Genomic DNA, 14,985 nt, shown 5'->3' on the forward strand with positions numbered 1-14,985 from the left:
TCTGACCTAGATTGTCGTCAGACCGTGCGGGAAATCTGACGTTACATTATACAGGCAGCGGCCCCTCGTTCCACGTGGTGAAGCAAAGTAAAGACAAACAGGGGAAAAGCCGCACTTTGCTCAAATATTTTCAGTGTCAGGGAGATTTTATGAACGCAGCCATGCAGTGCTTTTCCAAAGCTTTTCTTTACTGTCGTCATCTCTGAGTAAACACACGGCCAGTCAAGTGGTATTTCAATGTAAAGTGGGCCGTCTGTAAAGCCTTGAACGCATTAATACCGCGGGCTCATTTAATCATTCTACAAACAGTTGTTCTGGCATGTGCAAGATGATATCTGCCACATCTCACGTTTTGACACAAGCTTCTAACAAAGACGCTGATGATAGCATTCACTGATAAGCCGGCCAAGACAAACACAATGACTCTATTTCAAGATCATGTGCACGTGTGGACACTGACGTCATCCCTACTGCGTTTCTCCTTGGCCTATTGATCCCATTTTCATTATTATTCCACTTATAATCAACTCCTGCTCCTGCTGAAATCCCGGATATCTCCAACACCACCTGTTGCCTTGGTAACAGATTGTTTTACAGGATGATGCCGGCAGGCGGTCGTTTTGTTGTGCACAGATGAGAATCAGTTCCATGTGTGGACGTCCGTGGCGAGGCTGCAGCGAGGGACAAGTCGTTAGTGTCAGCGTAAACAGGGAGGGTTTCGATCCGACCCGCCTCGTGCTTATTCTCAGACTAATGGACACTGAGGGCCTTGGAAGAGAATAAAGGAGAATTCACATTGGATTAATGAATGCAAGAATTCCAACCAGTTCTGCACGCTGGAGGCCGTTAACACAAAACTAACAGAAAGCTGTTATCAAGGCTCCCTAATGTATGCAAATGTAACAGCTGAATTCATCAGGAAACAGCTGTTATCATGTAAAAAGTCTTTGGCTGAACTTTTAGAGAAACCAAGATGACCTCCTAACCAACTTTTCCATCCATTGTATTGGTTTTTATGAAGCATGGCTGTGAATCATTCTGCAGTCATGGAGGCATTTAAAGGAAGCGATGGACAGCATCATTAATACAGTCAGATAAGGGACTACAGCTGTAAATTAGCTTATAGCTAACTCTGGTACAGCTAATTGGCTGTACACTATCCCTGTCAAAATAAACAAATACATAAATAATCACACAGAATGCCTGTTGTACTACTTGCTGGATTACATGAATAAAATCTGCGTTTCCAAGTCACAAGAAAGGGAGATATCACCTCAATTGTTTAATAAAAATCAATGGAGATATTTATGTGTCTGCTGCTCTTACAGTAAACAGGAGGGTTTTATAGCCACATCAAATAGGTGCAGGGCCGTGCAAAAACAGCAGACTGAGTAAGAAGATAGGCCCGCACACTCGCTCAAAGGCCACAAATTCACAATTACAGCATTTCAACCAGAGGTCTTCTTCAGATGATAATATTTTAACAAACGGGGATCTCCCATATATATATAGATTTCAACACCAAAATGCTGATAGGCATCCAGTTTCTTCCCTGAGATACATTGGCATCAAGCTCGTTAAACCTCCCAGAAGAGAAGGAGATTTAAATACTCTCTTACTTCAAAGAGAGAGTTTCCACATATTCACTTTCCAGACTTTAATGCCTAAAGGCTTTATCCTGAATATCACAGTAAACATTTCCTCTAAGCAATTCTCATTAAAAATGTCCCAAAAATGACTGTGGTGATTTGATAAACAAAAACTTTTTGTGGCATTTGAGTAAGTGTGCGGGCCTATCTTTTTCTTCCTTATACTGATAACAAGGCCATACAAAAAACACAAACATGAACTCTTGAAAAAAAGGAGTGCTATGCATTACAAAACTGTGGATTCAGATATATTTTTTTGCAAGAAAAGCTGTGGATTTGAACATCAAAATAGATTTATCTGCTCATTTTTAGTGTATTCTATATTGGGATAATTCAATAATAGAGGCCGAAGTCACACAATGTCAAAGGTACAAGTTACTTTCCTATAGTATTTGATGCAACCGGAGAAGTTAAAGAGTTTTATGGACATATTGAAAATCTATTTGACCTTCCAAAAGTCGAGTTAAGTGTTTATTTCACAGGTCACACGTTTCTCCAGCTCCTCCTCTTTTCATGTAACGACATCCTGTGAAGCAACACACCTTCAGCACGATGTCAGTGTGTTAGGAAGAAGGGTGAGCTGACAGGCTTTTTATCAAACAGACAGAAGTGTCTGTTTACCGCGGCGAGTATCCTGCTGTTGATCTTTTCATTGAAGTGACACCCATCCCTCTGAGTCAAACATACAAGTACACACATGCTGGACCATGTATGCATGTGCGCTGCCGTCACGCTGCAGAGCAATGTGCCTCAGCGCTAATGTAGCTAATGTCAACGCAGGAAAAACAAGTGCAGAGCCTGAAGCTGGCAACCAAAGCAGTACACTCTGAAATTAACACGAGGGGACGTCTGCGGGAGTCATGTTCGCCGTGTTGGTGATTACGCCAGAGCCAGTGGGTGATGAAGGCCCATTTATGAGAACATATGAAACGTGACTGGCAGAGAGCGGCACTTGGAGGGGAGAATCAGACGGAGGGGGCAAGGAGGTCAAATAAGAGCCTGCAGAAATCAAGAGGAAAAAGGGAAAAAGATGATGATAGACGAGAAAGGAGAAGAAATGCAAAGGGCCCTTCGGAGGGAAATGTGAGGGCGGCAACAGCAGATAAAGGGATGAGAGATGAAGCCAAGGCTGGGAGAAACACTGATAATTATATCCAAGGATGTATAGAAGACAATAAAACACTTGATTGATACTTAACTTAACTGTTTCTCTCTTAGTTGTTAAGTGTTTTCACGAGTGTCCAATGGTGTCAATCAAACTAAAATGCTTTGTCGTCTGACCCAGCAGTTGTGTTGCAGGTTAAAGTCAAAAGCCATGGAAAGAAAAACCAGCTGTCATGATTAATTAGGATATCTGATCCGAGCTTAGGACAAATATTTTCGCTACAAATGGCCCTGTGATGCCTCACATGCTAGGCATTCATTTGTTTCTATTGTGAGCAACTCCTCTGGTCTAAGAGTGCACTTGAAAGAGAGTTCATAAAAATACAAAAAATGTAACTTCAGTCGTTTTCTAACTTGTTTTCTGTTAAAAAAAGGAACCTTACATATTTGATTGTTGCATATTTCTCCCAACAGCAAAGCCATGTTATATTTTTTGACTGACTTTTGCTGCTGTGTTACACAATGTTGGCCCTGAGTGAGGAGACAACACTATTTATGATTGTGTAACTACAAATCTAACATTTCAGGAAGTCATTCTGTCAGCCATTTCCCCCGCGGCCTCCCCAGATTACAGGGTCATGAGTGCGTTTGTGGCGCTGCGCCACTTTTTTTTACCGCCACATTAGCCTTTCATCACCTCTGACAAGACATTCACCCAGGTGTTCCTCCACGGTCACTGTCGCGGTTTACCGAGGATGTGACTGACAAGAGGGCGGCCCCGGCTCTCTGTCAGAGGTGTAATCATGGCTGTGGTTTTTGGCAGCTGATGGCATTGCTGTCATTGTCCACAGTGACACACAGTGAGAGGGCTGATAATAGAGACTCAGTGTCTGCCAACAAAGGGGGGGGGAGCTGACAACAGAGAACAGCAGTGTTCCAGTAATGCAGACGTGAAAATCTTACTGTGTTTATCCTCTCCCAAATGATTTAGAAACACCTCTGTCGCCTTTGTTTCTTATGTTTCTTATGTCAGCACAGTGCCAAGAATTACAAGTTGGTTATGAGTCAAATCTTCCAGGAGACAATGAAATTCATGTTATACAGTAGGGTTGCCAATTTCAGTCATTTTTCTTAACCGATAGTTGAACACCTTAACGATCAGTTATTGATTAATCGTTCATAATTATGAAAAATGAGCTACAAAATGCACGACTTTTTCTCAGTTTATGTTTCATTGGAACCATTTACGCAGCACAGTAGTCACTTGAAACATTAATTCATTAAAAACAATCAGTTTGAACTAATAAAACAACAAGATTCTCTTTCTTATAAATGTATTACTGTCCTTCTTTAACGTCGCTGCTAACAAAACAATGCAGGCGCTACCGTCGTTTCTGGACTAACAAGGCTGACCGAATGAAACTCCTTTTTAAAATCAACATAAAGTTCTGTACTGAAGTGAAATAAAACCATTTGAGCCTCTTCACAACACACTTCATTCTTGTGGTTTGTAGGCATATTAGCATTTCTACACGTTCAGGAGTGAGTTGGGAGCGCATAAATGATGATGATGGTAATGACGACGGTTTTTGTTTGATAAACGACGACTTATAAGATGGTTTCTATACTGATTAGAGTTCTCAAGAAAAGCCGTCGATGTTGTGCTTTGCCTCTGTGCAATGCCTGTCAGCACCTGTGTGTCTGATCGGACTTGAAGCTGATCGTTTGCTCTTACTGACATAAGAGTTCCCTTTTTTCTAGATCCTTGCTTGTGTTGTTCTTACTCTCTGATGTACATCGTTTTGAATAAAAACGTCTGCTAAGTGAATTGCAGAATTGTAAATACTCTACTCACCATAACATATGTAAGGCCTAGTCATTTTTATTTAGACAGATGAACATAGTCTATCTACATGATCAGGGCTGAGTCATGTGCTGCAGAAAAAACTCTGCTGACCGCTTCATTTTCTCCATACGGCTTCTTCCTTTAAGGCCCTGATTAATCATTAACATCCCTATTAAACAGAATGAACACTTCCTATGACTCAAGACATTGTCTACAAGTTCAGGGGGTCATCTCGCTGTTTTCACACGAGAACTCCTGGAACTTTCTTAAGAATTTCAGGACAACCTGCCCATGAAATCTTTCTGAGTTGCTTGTTCACACAAGTTCTCCCTGTTGGATGGGGGTCTCAAGAGGCAAGACGTGACATAAAGGAGATACTATAATGTTGTTTTTTTACTAGTTTATATCAATGCTACATGCATTTGGATGTATTCACAGTATCAATGAATGATTGGGAAAAAAACATACTGGTGAGCAGAAAAAGAGTATGAATTAGCTTAATAACGTGCACGAGGATTGCACAGGTGGCGCGGCGGTCGTGTGATATCGACTCAAGCGTGCATGTTACAAGGCCAGCAGGGGGCCCTTCTTTACGTTTCTGGGGTGATTACACTCATGAAGAAGTTTAAGGAACAATTTATATAGAATTCTAGACTTGCAGACAGACCTGAGTCACATGACCCAAACAAGGACATGAGCTTGGACTTGTGGCTTCATACAGTCTCATGTCACTCTGCAGACTTCTGAGCCTCATCACATCGTACAGTGCAATGAAATCCTGGTGTGAATCATAGCTTCAAAAGGCTTCTACCTCCATCACTCATCTGTACCACTCATTTTTAAAATATGTTTCAGCCACGTGTTGTAAAATACTGAGAGATTGAGATACTGATTCATTTGTCATTTTGTGAGACATCAAAAACAGTATCTTTATTTGAAATGGACTGAGACTGGGGTGCGAGGAGCCTAGTGGTTAGTGCGCATGCCCCATGTACAGAGGCCTTAAGGGCCTAAAGGCAGGACGCAGTGTGCGATGTGCTTGCTGTGGGGTAGGGCAGAAGGGGGGTGCACATGCGCAAAAAGCAACAGCGTACGTTGCTAGGTGGCTTTGACAATAGTCGGGAAAATAGCTACTTTTTGGAGGCACAGTTTGTCTGTATCTGTCCACTATTCAGAAGAAAGCTTTGATCTTTCTTCTGCTGGCAACGAGAAGATGGGCAGCAAAGACGTAGAGGGCGTGTGATCATGAATTACTCAGGGAACGGCATGATTTGGGTAAATCTTAGGCTAGCTGCAGCTCTACAACAACCGCTTCACAAGCACGTCGGAGGTGACTTCACGGAACGAGATCGGCAGGGCACATACAGTATGGCAGCGCGCAACAACACATAGACAGTGAATGGGTTTGATGGTGGCACACAGCACAAACCGTATCCTACCTGAACGGCCTTTTAACCCTGGAGAGCAGATGCCCCCGTTCAAATGCGACCTGTGGCTCCTTTCCCACGAGTCGTTCCCCCCTCTCTTTCTCCCAGGGTTTTGGACTCTATCCACTTTCCTATCCTTAAAATAAAGGCATAAAAAGCCCAAAAATAAATCTTTTAAAAAAGAGAAAAGAGATTGACTTAGACTGCCACAAAAAAAACAACTTAAAACCAAATTCTTAAATCAATTTTAGAAATGTATTAAACCAGAAAGAAGGCTTCAGACCACAAGCTGATTAAGTGATGAAGTTATTAATGTGTGAACATGAAGGATCAGTACGTAGAAGCCGTCACAGTTCCCCCTGCACACACACAATATATTTCAAGGTGCCGAGACGGAGGCCAGAAAAGACGCAGCTTTAATGGTAATCTTGAGCCAACTTGGACTTGCTGCTTGAGTGCAACGCCAACTTTCCTTTCATTTGTCTGTTCAGTCCTGGCTGAGACGATCACACTCCTGCTTCTGCAGGTGTGTGTGTGAGTGAGTGTGTGTGTGTTGCAGTACAGTAAGAGTGTTTACTGTAAATCCAAAGCTATTTAAAACAACAGTATGATGAATAACAGAGTCTTCGGCTTTCGGTTTCACAGGAAAGCACAACTCAGTAAACAAATATTGGTTTGAAAATCCCCTTCTTTTGAACTTCTCTGTTTTTTTTTAAATTTATTTCCAGGCAGCGCTTTGAAGCAGCTCAACACTTTTTACAGGAAAGAAAGGAGTCCTGCCAACAAGCCCAGGTGTGTGTCCTCTGACAGCTCCTGCCCTAAGAAGGGGATAGGTGGACCTGATGATTCGGGGATTCTGATGTATGCGGCTCTTTGTTACTAATTTATTCTTGAAAATATGTCAACATTTTGAAAGCAACAGTTGCTGCCGATATTCAACAGAGTTTAAGTGCTACTTTGCTTGACATTTGGCAATATGACAAAAAAACAGACAACTCCGCAACATTGGTAGTAGGGCGTGAAAACCCTCCATCCATCCATCCATTTATTTATCTTTTTTTTTCCACTTATCCATTATCGGGTCATGGTGGCCAAACAATTTAGTTCAGACCTTTTTGCTACAGCAGTGTTTTCCAGCTTGTTTTCTAAACCCTCTGATGTCTGAGAGTTTCTCAATATAAACTTGTTGTATGCCTGTAAATAAAGTGGATTCTGGCTCTTTCTTTTGCCGCTGATTTTCGGCTTAAGATTCAAGTGGCGTCACCCGAGCAGCTGTTCCTCCATCTGACTGATGCAGGAATAATGACGGTTGGAGAGCGGGAACTCTGTGAATGCCAAAGACCTGATGGTGGAAGGTGAATCATGACTCCTGACAGATGTCACCTCTTGGCACAAAGAAATGTGTCAGCAGTTTGTGTCATCGTCAGTTGGATTTCGAGGCCTTAAAGGAAAAAGACATCCTGCTCTACTAAGGAAGAAGTTACAAGGGGAGATTTTTTTTTTCTTCATGTCTTAAGGTGAACATCAAATGTCCTGTGCTTTTACATGCTGCTTTAATGTTTTGGTTTATTGTTTATGTCTATCTTTTGTTCACATTTGCTAGTAATTAGCTTAGTTATACATTGCAGGCAGGAGACATGGATCTGATCATTAGCATGCAGAGAGAAAATTTCCAAAAATACATGAAGCTTAAATTAAGATTAGAATAAATTAGGAAGGAACAGATGATGCTCTGAAAGTAATGTCTCTGTGTATTCTTGGAAAAACAACAATTCCGATTCTTCCTTCCCGACAATCGCAGGGTCGCTCCCGAGTCAAGGCTGCTCGGACCCGATCATCTACTCAGATTATCTTGTAGTGTGAGTGGTACAAAGGTCCAATCTTAACGTTCTCTGATTTATTTCAAACATGTTTAATATTTAGAATTTAAAATTGCCAACGCTCCGTCACGGTTTCACTCGTACAGTGTGAGCACGTCAATCGCAAGGTCTGGTCGGGCGTTGTAAACGATTCAGTCGTACAGTGTGAGCTGACATGCCACCCCGACTTTTATACAATCGGGGAAAAATCGCACAGTGTGAGCCAGGCTTAAGGTACTCTGTAACTCAGCATTCTATCTTTGGCACAATCTGGTTACAAGTAACTTTTGCCAATAAAAATGAATAGCCTCTAGGATTTAGAGGCTAGACTTTTAAAATTATTTTTTAATCGCTCTGGTACTCTAATGAGTTCACACAAAGTCCAGAAAGTTCATCCTTGGTGGTATCTAACCATGCAAGTCATTTTGGGTTCCAGTGCTCAAAGACATTTCTGAGGAAGACAGAAGTATTAAAACCCCGATAGATGGATGGATGGGATGAATGAGTATTTTCTTCCAAAAGAATTGCGTGTCTGTGTTTTTATTTTTTTTGTATTTGGTCTTGTGATAAGGTAAATCAGCCAACACCGACTTTGCCTCCTTTCCAACCTCTTCACCCCTCCTATCGCCCACCCAGGAAGACCGGGGCTCTCACAGCCTAACTCAGTCAAGGCAGATGACAGGTGAAGAAAAAAAACACACACACAGAAAAACACACACTATCACACTTGTATATGCTCTCTCTCACACACACAGTCAGAAGTATCTGTCTTTCACACACACACACACACACGCTCCCATGTAGATTCGAACCCTCCGAGTCGACCCCCGCCTCGCCCTGAGAAATGTGCCATATCGATGCTGAGAAGCAGGTCAAGCATTCTGTGAGTGCAGCAAAGTGAGATAATTGCAACAGAGACTGCTCAGGGCTTACTATTAACCCCCCCCCCCCCCAAAAAAAAAAATATATATATCACACAGGCTCCGCCCCCTTTTAGACCCAACTACTCCGACTTGCACAACAAAACAACCAGCTTTTCCAAAGACATTCTGATGTACAAGGCCGAGTGACTGTGGTGGTGAGCTGATTGTGTTAAGGATGGACAGGTTATGAAATGCTCAGCGACAGAGCGATTAACTAGTCAGGCTAACGAGCTGCCTGATTGGTCTGATCTCTTGCTCTCTCCCAGCCTTTCTCGAGCCTTTCCCTTGATGTGGCTCTGTGTGATGTTCGACAGCTTTTAGGTCACAGAGGCGGCACGGTTGGTCTTAAAAACACGCCAGCTTTTCCAGTTAGTCCCGACGACTGGTACCTCGTCCCTCACCGCCACCTCCAGCTTCTAGTCCTGTGAATCAAAGGGAGGAGGGGGTGAGGGTGCAAGGAGGCTTGACCAAGTGTATGTGCGAATGAGTGCAAGTGAATGTATGTGTGAGTAGGTGCGAGTGTGAGAAAGGAGGGGAAGGAGGGTGACTGAGAGTATGAAGGGTTCACAGGCAGTATCCATGACTTTGGATTGTTTTTAATGAGGAATTGTTGGAGCCGCTGTGGCCTAGTGCCCTCTTTTTAGGTGAAATGTATGCCACTGGCACCGGTTTGCTGGAGGATTAAAACCAAAGACTTTGATGTCCACTGAGAGACCTCCTTCTGAAAAGGAAATGCAACAGTCCTGAAACAAATACTACCTTTGTTACACATCATCAGGTTCGTTAAGCCAGCTTTTAAGTTCTATTCTTAGTCATCAGACAAAAATGCTTATCAGAAATCCCAAGTGTTCAGAGTGCTGGTGGCTGAGTGGTTAGGGCACATGCCCCATGTACGGAGGCTGTAGTCCTCGAAGTGGGCGACCCCGGTTCGAATCCGACCCGACTCCTTTCCCGCATGTCAGTCCCTGCACTCTCTCTCTCTCTCATTGTTTTCCGACTCTATCCACTGTCCAATCTAAATAATTACTAAAGCCAAAAGAGAGACTTAAACAACATACAAATCATTGAAGCAGCACGTATGAAGAAAAAACAATCTCCCCTTGTAACGTCCTGCTAAAAAAAAAGAAACGGGAGAATGAAGACAAAAGACAAGGAAAAAGCAAGATAGGTAATTTTAATAATTTATTAATTGTACTGCTTTGCATGATGTAATAAAGTGATGCAGCCCCTCCCTGCAACAAACACATTGGCAACCCAAGATAAATTTGTCAATAAGCAACTTTATTCATAATTAATAAATCAGTCTTTAATGGCGAGTCGTTTCACAAACGCACATTCACACACACAATACTAAAAACAGTGGCATAGGTTTTAATTTGACTTCGTTCCACCCGACTCTCCAATCCTGTCACTACACTAGACGGCTCCAGACCTCAAAGGATGCTGCTGAAAGAGCCCCTAGCCCTTACAAAGTGCCCAAGGCTGTCAACTGGAACTCAGTAACCATTTTGTATAATGGGTCCATTTAGAGTGAACAAATATGGAACGTTCCCCTCCCCCGAACTGAACATCTTTGTGCATCATGTGTATCGATGTGGTCACTTCACATTTTAAAAAGAGCAGTCCTGGGTCTGTTTGTGTCAGCTGACCTGGATCTAATTATAACCTCTACTCACAGGCAGATATCTACCAATGAAACAAGAAGTCTGACTTCAGAGACATGATAATTCTAATGTATGAAGTCATGGGCATTAATTACAATAATGAGATTGACTTACAGCTAGCTGTTTTTAAGGGCTAAACATATCTCTCACTCATGGACCATGACTCCTTTTTGTATGATAGCAGGTCTTTCTTTGACCAGACAAAGAGATAAAGGAAAGTTTAAAGGGACTGTCATTTACCATTCCCGCTGTGATCAAGTCGCCTGGGGGTTCGCCGACCACTTAAAGCCAATCCACGAGTCTCCTGGTTCGTGCATGACCTTTCCTTGTGTTTTTTTTTGTGTCACAACCCAACCTGAAAAGCAGGAAGAGGATGTTTTCACACCATGTGCACAAAGCCAATGGGTCAGAGGGGCTTCTTCAAAAATGTAAAGGACAATAAGGGGCACCTTATTGCTGAAGTAGCATCAGTGGTAATGAACTTCTGGTCTAGACCTTACATGGAACAACTTAATTGATTCTGACAAATGTCCGATAGGAGACATTTGACCTTAGAAAGACAACATTAAAACTCATGGTGCAGGTCCATGTGTCTGAAACAACCATGCAAAGAAATTAAGTTGAGTTTCATATATTTATCTTTTTTGTCAACATTTTATTGTTTTTTTTGTACAAAAAAACTGTGGTTGAAGTTTTTGAAGCCAGATGATGCCGGTTGCCATATTGAAAATGCTGTCGTGACCTAACTTTCGACTTTCAACTTAGTAACAGGCGAAGAGGTGGAGCTGAGGCTGTCCTGACAAACAGCTACAATGCTCCCACTTGCAGTCACATCAGTCAAACCCCGAATTATGCATAACCATGATCTTTCAGAATGTCAAGACAGAAGAGTTATAAAGAAAAATCCAACACCCAATCCAGTGTGTTGATAAGACATGAACTATTCAGATCAAAATCCATTTTTTTTTTTTTTTTTTTTTTAAAGATTTATTTTTGGTCTTTTTATGCCTTTAATTGAGAGACAGTGGATAGAGTCTGAAATCAGGGGGAGAGAGAGTGGGGAATAACATGCGAGTAAGGAGCCACAGGCTGGATTCAAACGTGGACCGCCCGCTTGGAAGACTATAGCCTCCATACATGGGGCACACGCACTAACCACTGCGCCACCAGCGCCCCTCAAAATCGAGTTTTTTACCAAGCTGTCAACATGTTTGTTTCTGCTGTCAAAATGGGAATTTGAACATTGATGTGTATGTGCCTTTTGGGGGGTTTAGGGCCAGCCTCTAGTGGACGCTCAAGGTAAATACAGTTTTTTATACTTTTGCGTTGGCTTAATTTCTTAACACCGGAGGTTGCAGTTTGGTTATATATGCCATGGTATAATCACATTAGAGTTAAAAATGTATGTCTCACTGTTTTTCTAGTGTTTCTTCACTGTAAAAGACATTTATGACAGTTTCCTCAGATCCTCTTTTTTAATTTTGTTTAAATCAAAAGTGATTTATCCTATTATTGCTATGTGTCTGTGGATGTGTGTTTGTGTTCAGGGGATAAACAGCATATCAATCTGATACATAAATAACTCTTACTCTGAGGTCATACTCTGATCAGTGGGTGGAAATCATAGGAAGGTTTTTTTAAAGTTACACAAAGGCACACACAAACACACGTCATCATTTCTTGTCACAAGACATAACTCACAATAATTGATTCAGGAAACAGCTGAATGATAACAATTATGCAAACAAAGACATCAGGAGAGAGCTAACAAGACTACACAGCTTAATTAGGAGCATCATTAACGAGTAAATGATTTGATAAGGGTTTTGGGGGGGGGGGGGTGAAGGAGGGGTATTATTCCTCGGAAATACAAGGGAAATCCCCTGAGGATGGGAAGTGACCCACATTCTGGAAGAGGAAAGATGGGGGGCAACCCCCATTCCACTAACTGGCACCCCCATATCCCCCCTGGGCGGCCCGCTGATTGGTTCATTACCCATAGTAAACACGTCCGCTACCCCCAACCCTGGTACATACACACACACACACACACACACACACATATATACACACCCTGCCCCCATTCCAGTCAGTCTATGATCATCCTGCCCCCCTGAAGACCGATGGCCAGATTCCTTCAGTGCCCTAATGATATTCATGCATAACTCCACACTCGCTCTATCTGCAGGAATTCAGAGCAGCAGGGAGGAAATATTCTTTTGTTTGACCAGAGTTTACAAAAACTCTTCACAGAGAAGTAAATAAAACATTTATTTTGCAATTTCTTAATCTAGAAGTAGTTATAAAATTATGTTTTATATTTAAGATCTTTTACACGTGCTATATGTTGCCACCTGGCCTGTGATGAAGTAAAGATTATGCTTATTTACTTCTATAAATTTCATAGAAAATATTCCTAATACCATCCATATTGCACTTCATAACATACACAGTTAACGTTATGAAAATTCATGTTTGATATCCACTCATGGGGTTGGTTACTTGGAGTCTCTTTATTACATCCAATAATACAAATTTAGCACCAAATAAAGATGGAGAATTGGATATAGATTTGGATTTATAAGTTATTTTTTTCAGACATGATCATTCTTAATATCAAATATCAAAGTCTTTTATATACCCTGTTGAGTTTTATGTTGGTATTTTGCATCTATTTTTACAAATAGAGGACTCATTAGAGGCTATTTTCATGTATTTTGAAGGCGTATATGTGTTTTTTTTTAGATCTATATGACAGTTATGGGCAACATTAGTCATTGTCTATTGTCTTATATTTGAAGTGTAGAAAGTCCTTTGGGCTTATGTGTGAACTGATCTTGGTTGCTTTCGTGCCTCCCATTAACAGACAGGTGAACCTTATACCTGAGGGTGTTTAGACACCTCACACCAAGGTTGTTTACCTTCAGTTTAGATCAACACCAGGTGCTTTATTCATTTGGACACTACTAGAGAGGTGGGGGGCGTACTGTTAAATCTCATGTATTTCAAATTCTCCTTCAGGGTTGCATCCTGCCATCTGTAAAAAGAAATACCCCTCCTGATGTGCTGCACTTCCGTCCAGACCCTCCAGGGATTTGGATTAACGTTGTCTGAAGGTTAAAGTTTTGGCCGTGTTGCATGCAAGATGATTTACCTTCTCCATCTGATGTCTGTGCCTCTCTGCCCTCCATTAGCTGTCACTCCTGGTTACTGCTGCTTCGAAGGGTGGCTGGCCATTGTCCTCAGGCGGGGTGCTGCTGGCAGCTGCGCTCAGATGGAGGAGAGAAGCGACATGCTGCTGTTAGGAGCGACATGATTGGTTCAAATGGAAACAAAAGAAATCTATCAAACAAAGCAAAATACAAGAGAAGTGTAAATAGTGATTAATGACAGAAAAATGACATTTTAAAACAAGAAAACAATAAGGAACGTACAAAAAGAAAACACAAAACTGATTTAAAAATGGTTCTAATGATGCAAGCACTCTTTGATTTAGCTTAATTTTATAGTAAAAACACTTAGACATATTAAACACATTGATACTAAATAGATTTTCCATGCATGTGTAAATCGACCAAATATCAATATACCATCTCCTGTTATAACTAACCCATAGAGCCAAAGACAAACTGGATATTTCCAACAAGTGGAGATGTTCTGTAGGGTGAATTATGATGCCAAATGAGCATTTTTATTCATTACAGACTGTTTATAATAACATCTATCTAAAAACGGAGTCTAGTTGCACTTTTGAGGTCCTGTGGAGGTATTTTCCACCTGAGCTTTGTGAAGCCGTCAGCTAACTGAACACCTGTGTGTCAGCCTCTTTGCGTCAGTCTTTGGCGCCATCAGGTGTTCACAGAGGAGACTGTATCATAAGGTCTCAAGAACATGTTCATCAATACTTTAGTGCAGGGATGGGCAACTTCGTTCACAGCAAGGGCCACATTCATTTAATTCTCACTGCCAGAGGGCCAAATTGTAGGATACAAAAAACGATTACAGTCAATTATGTCTCAAATTTAACTCAACATATACCAGTGATCAAATATTATTATGGACATACTTCTGGTTGTCATGATTTCATGGCAGATTTTGTCATGTTTTCTTCATGTTTCCAATTAATTGATATGTAAAAATTGACCTGAGGGCCACATTGAGGGTTGATGGGGGCTGCATGTGGCCCCCGGGCCGCCAGTTGCCCACCCCTGCTTTAGTGTTTATCCAGTCTATGAAACTGAGGTTGAAGCAGAATATTTCTTAGTATACAAATGACAAGAGGACAATCAAAGTCATAGTGTTAGTTTGCTTTTTTTTTTTTAACGTTTTTCCTTCCATGTATTACTGCATTTATTTTACGACATCTTTAGAGTCGATTTTAACTAACCACTCACAACCGTTTGCGTGGAATATAAAATGTTTTAATCTTCTGTCTAATGTGATGAATGTTATTATTTATATTGTTTTTGTGTATCAGAGAAGCACAGAACATTTTGTGGTGAAGTGTGCATTG

The sequence above is a fragment of the Labrus mixtus genome, chromosome 13 (assembly GCF_963584025.1).
Source record: "Labrus mixtus chromosome 13, fLabMix1.1, whole genome shotgun sequence".
NCBI lineage: Eukaryota > Metazoa > Chordata > Actinopteri > Labriformes > Labridae > Labrus > Labrus mixtus.